The 5,812-nt window shown below is 39.5% G+C and overlaps 1 non-coding gene across 1 annotated transcript; it reads right to left on the minus strand.

The window, feature by feature from the left end:
* Positions 1-1,626: 1,626 nt before the first annotated feature.
* Positions 1,627-1,746, minus strand: LOC150016430 (small nucleolar RNA SNORA68). The gene has a single exon (XR_016510292.1). It is a non-coding gene; the product is annotated as a small nucleolar RNA SNORA68 (small nucleolar RNA).
* Between the last annotated feature and the right edge of the window lie 4,066 nt (positions 1,747-5,812).

Genomic DNA, 5,812 nt, shown 5'->3' on the forward strand with positions numbered 1-5,812 from the left:
TACCACAGGTTATGTTATACCCAAAACCAGTCTCTGGTGTGTGGTTTCTTGCTGATACCATTATGCCATCCAGCACCAACATGCAAGTTTAGGAAAGTTCCATCACTCTGTTCGCTGGGCACACTGGTAGTCTCCTTGCACAGAAGGTTTACTTGAAGCTGATTGAACAACTTTTTAATAAGATTCAGCTAACTTTCTGATGTACAGTTTTAAAATTGAGTCCTGAGTTTAGTGTAGGTCTTCCTTAGTGATCTAGAGTAAGGCCAGGCTCTTATACTGGGGGTCCAAGAATAGGGAGCTAAGACTGAGGAAGAAAAAGGTAAATTACATGAAAAAGACACATATTATGTGCTACTAGCCACTTAACACTATGAGATGAAGGGATATGTGTGTTCACCTGGCAAAAGGCAAATGACCGTCACATGACCTCATGGGTTGCTGTGAGCATTACGTATGTCAATCGATGTAATGTACTTAGCATCTGCACATGGTAAGAACTGTGTATTAGCTATTAGTTATTAGTTATTTTATTTGAGAAACAAAATGGTACTCATTCCAAGGTTGAATGATACAGTTTACATAAACCCATAAATTACATCTAGCTTGGATTATATTCTATTTCTAAAATAAAGTTCTCACTGAGTCACTCAGTGAACATTCAAAAATTCCTATTCTTGAGAAACAAAGGATAAGATGATGTCTTAGGCTGGGGCCTCCGGAATCAGATCCTGAGACAAGGACTAAAACGCTACAACTTTGAGTGACACAAACCTAGGCCAGTGAGTCAAGGGAAGATGTGAAGTAATTCAGGTGCTGCTCTATTGCCTGTTGCTGCACAAAAGGCTACTGAAGGACCCAGCACATTGCTCAGCAGTTGGTTCACTCACCACGTAAGACTTCTCCAGGAAAGAGCCACAGCTCAAGTCACAGGGGACAGAAAACAGAGACTTTTATCTGTCTTGTTTTTTATTTCTCCTTGGCCCCTCATGGGAGCTAACTGTCCCATGTCACTAGTCCATCAGTGGCTTTTCAGGGGGAGTAGGATCTATGTCCTGCACTGTAGTATTTCATCTAAATTCAGAAGGGGAGAGGCAACATGCATGGGTAGGATTCTAAGAGAGAAAAATAAGGAAGCTTCTGTGCCCACAGGTTAGAGAGAAGCGCCTCAAATTTGATATTCTTCCCTCAGAGACTTCTGGATGGAATTGTATGCACCTTGTATCTCACTTTGGTTCCAAAATCCCCCAAACAATCTAGTGTTTTGATGGTGTGTCTGCTTGATTAATACTGTCACCCACCTTCCTCTACTTCTATCTACGTCTGTCTTCTTTTGGACTCTTTGAGCTCTTTGAAGGAAGAAACAAAATTATTTTTATAAATGGAATGCTCAGAATTTCCTCTGAGCTCAGGTATAGGACTATACAAAAACTCTTTTCTTTGTTAAATTCTAGAAACCCTGAGGATAGGAACCATGCATTTTCTTCTCTGGATTTCTCAAAACCATTTGGCAATAGATGATAATGAATGAATAAATAGATGTTGGTCATAGTGGTTAGCCCTGAGGTCCTGCCTGCCACATTAGATATGACTTACTTCTTTTTATTTTTCATTTCCTTTTCTTTCCAGGAATGTAGAACCTCCTAATTCATTTTGAGGGGCACAGCCACAGCCCCCAAAGACGACGAGGTATACTTGCTGTCAGCACCCATGTTCCTTCTTACTTTTAACTTACACTTCAGAGACTGTTTCAGTTGTCACCTTAACCAAAAATGATAAAATTTTTTTCTGAGAGATCATGTTACATGAGATATCTGCCATTGAATTTCCCATAGTAATTTACTTGAAAATATATATGCATCCTGTGATATTCTGCATTTCAATCTAATTGAATATATGCATAAATGAGAAGACTTGGTCATTGTCTTCGAGGAACTTATGACTCAGGCTAAAGAGAGTCACAGAACGTTATCTTCATCACAGTTATTACAATATTGATGTGCTCAAGCTGCAATGTGAGCAGAAAGAAAAGAGGCTTTAGGGAAGTTTTCACAGATGGAATCATGCTAGAGTTTAAAAATGAGTGGTGAATGAGTGTGTGTGTGTGTGTGTTTGTGTGTGTTAGGGCAAAATGAAGCTGGAGGGTAACAGATGTTGGGCACTCGGGGGCATTCTTACATGAGCTGGGGGGTGCACCAATCAAAGAGAGCAGCTGTATTGCTGTGATGCTGAGGCACAGGATAAGTGGGGAGATCAGGCTGAGTAGGAAATCTGGGAGTACAGTGCCATGGACTATAGACTGTGCGACAGATATCCTAGGGGTGAAAAGGAGTCACCAAAGCACTATAAATAGAAGAGGGACTTCAAGCTTCTTGGTGGTCAGGGGCTGTATCTTAGACACTTTGATTTCCTTCAAGAAGCAGAGATTCTCATATGTAACAGGCTCTTAGTGAATATTGGTTAAATGGTGAAGCTCCTGTAGTTGTAAGTCACCATATGACAGGCACAGATCTTAGCTGAATTCAAAGCAAGACAGTAAATGTTTGGAATTCTTTGTTCCTGGGAACAAACTTTGGAAGTACAACCTTGTGTTTCACACAACTTTGTTCTTCAGAAATTGCTGCCATGTAATACCTTTTGTCAATTAGCTGGAATTGCATCCAGTTAATGACATATGTAATTAGCCATCTCATCTTGCTCGGAAGGGCACTAACAAGAGGTAAATTGAGCTACTTTAGGTGATTGTAAAACTACTGAGCCACAGAATACAGAAAGAGAGGTTGAGACCCTTTTAGGGCTCAGAGGAAGTGGAGCTGAAACAAAAAAACAAACAAATAAACAAACCCATCACAAATGGAAACGATTTCATAAAAGGCGAGAGAATTTTGGTCTGAAATGTTGGGGTTGTGCTGCCATATATGTTAAATTCTCACAAATTAGTTAATCTTTTCTACCACACTCCTAAGCCCCATTTTTCTTTTTTCCATGAAGATAAATATGAAACCAAAAGAGACAATTGCTTAGAACTTCATAGAACTATTGTTTATTTTATTAAACTATAAAAAGGTTGGTTAGCAATTAAAATTTAACAACCAGTTACATGTGAATATTAATAGAGAAGCTAATATTAATTTTATGCTCACTATGGTCCCGGTATTGTTTGAAGTTCTCTACATGTGTTCTCATTTAATCCTTGTAACAACTCCCTGAATAACAAAATAGAATAACTGCTTGATTACATGTTAGTAAGGAAATAATTATTCTTTGTACCCATTTGTGTCTATAGAGCTGTGCTGTGTAACCATTAACCACATGTGTCTATTTAAATTTAATTAATATAAATAAAAAATTCAATTCCTTAGTCACACTACCCAATTTTAGTTGCTCAATAGCTCCAGGTAGCTAGTGGTTACCATGTTGGATAGCATAGATAGAAGACATTTTCAATATCAGAGAAACTTCTGCCAGACAGTGCTATTCTGTATCTTTATTTCAAGTTGAAAAACTAATTGCCAAAGCAGTTAAGGGACTTGCTTAAGATCACACAATTTATAATTGAAACAGCCAGGACATAAATGTATGAAAGTTTACCCATCACATGCACTGCTCTATCACACGTGTTTTTACTAACGTACAGCAGGAAGATGATGGACTCTTAAGAAGCTACACCATCGTCTCTCGAGACGGACGGCTGCCGACGACGACGACAGCAGGAAGAGAGCAGTGAGGATACAGTAATAACCACAGCCTTGGCCGTAAGTCTTCTGTTAACACTCAGAGAAAGATATGACTATGAGAGGATTCAATGCCAAAGGGTACAGATCAGAGTTCATTCTTCTCCCTTTGAATACCCAAATCTTAACTCAGATGAAAGAGCAACACCAGGGAACAAGGGGATTCCCTGTATTATGGGTCAGCTTTAGAGGCAGCACAATTGCACCTCCATTCCTTTCTTCAAAGTCCAAGGGGGCCTGAAGGCTTTTATTACTTTTGCTTTTTTCCTCTATAGTACCCTGTGGCATTTTTACCATGACCTTTGTTCAGCACCTCTGAGGAATGGCTTATGCCAAAAAATCTGGCTGGGATCTGGAGCTTGGGAATTTGTTATAAAATTTTTTTCTGATTTGTATTTTCATTGCAACTCTCTTTGATTTTAAAAATTAAATAAGAAACTTCAAACATTATAAAGCCATGATTAACATTATACAATGTATTTCATACATTTGTTACAAGTATTATGTTCATGTTCTGTAGCCTTAACCATTTTTATTTATATCTAATGTTTTAAGCACATTTAAAAATGAGTATTTAAGATATTAGAATTTGTGTGTTGTCCCTCCACCTTTCTTTTAAATTGGTGAGGCTTCTCCCCTGTGAGTAGTGCCACAGGCGCTCTAGTGCCCAGCTGACTTCCCCTCAGCCCCGGCAATTCTCAAATATTCATGTGCATGGGATTCCCCACTCCAGGGCTTCTGCTGCGTGCAGGAACACATCTGTTTGCCCCACGTGGAACAGGCCGGAAATGCGAGCGAGGTAATGACTCCAGGATCGTCCCTCAGCCACTGACAACTGAGAGTCTCCTTGCTCTGCGGGGGACAGCCCTAAATTGGGAACCCTCAGTGAGGTGCACCCTTGGATGATCCCCTTCTCTTGGGTAGGGGCAGAACCTGAGACTTGCTTCTACCCAATAAATATGGGAAATGAGACAGGTAGTAGCTCCTGTGTGATTTTGTTATAGGAGACACCATCTTAGCAGACTGCAGTGAGAGTCTCCCGCTGGCCTTGGGAGGTCAGCTGCTGTGTTGTAAGAGGGCTGCATGGTGGGAAGCAGGAAGTCATCTCTAGGGCCTGAAGGCATCAATCCTAGAGCTACAAGGAACTGAGTTCTGCCATCCACCATGTGAACTTGGAGAGGACCTCAAACTCCAGAAAGAAATGTAGCCTATTTTGACATCTTTTTTGAAGTCTTGTGAGACCCTAAATAGAGGATCCGGGGAATCGGTCCAGACTCATGACCTATGGGAAACAATGAGATAACGAACGTATATTGTCTTAAGCTGCTTTGTTTGTAGTAATTTGTTACACAGCAACAGGAAACTAATAGATTCTTACACAGCCTCCCAGGGGTGCCCAGTGGGACTGAGCTGCAGTTGCTCTCAGTGGTAATTTATTCATTATTGTACTCTATATAGACTTCCTTCTATTTCCTTTCCCACTTCCCTACTCTCCTGCTGCTACTTCTTGGAATCACCTTTTAAATAAAGTACTTGTACTTAAATCCTTCTTTTAGGGTCTGTTTTTGGTAGAACCGAACCCAACACTAGCATTCAGGTGCATTTTTAAAGAAGTTTTTAAAAACTTTTATGAAGAAATAATTCACATGTTGTACAATTCACCCATTTAAAGTATACAACTTAATTTTTTATATATACAGTCATGCAACCATTAGCAGAATCAATTTTAGAACATTTATATCACCCTAATAAGAAATCCATATACATTAGCAGTCACTTCCTATTCCCTTCTACCCCATCTCTCCCAGCCCAAGGCAATCCTATTCTATACCCCGTCTGTGTAGATTTGCCTATTTTGGGTATGTCAGAGAAGTGGATCATAAATTTTGATCATATGTGACTGGCATCTTTCACTTAACATATTTTCAAGGTACATCAATATCAAAGCATGTATCAGTACTTTATTTTTTACTGCCTAGTATTCTATTCTATGCATATAACACATTTTATTTATATAATCACTCCTTGATGGGCATTTGGGTTGTTTTCACATTTAGCTTTTCTGAGTATTGGTTCTATGA

This window comes from Furipterus horrens, unplaced genomic scaffold (genome assembly GCF_987537825.1).
Source record: "Furipterus horrens unplaced genomic scaffold, mFurHor1.1.pri manual_scaffold_3, whole genome shotgun sequence".
Taxonomy (NCBI): Eukaryota; Metazoa; Chordata; class Mammalia; order Chiroptera; family Furipteridae; genus Furipterus; species Furipterus horrens.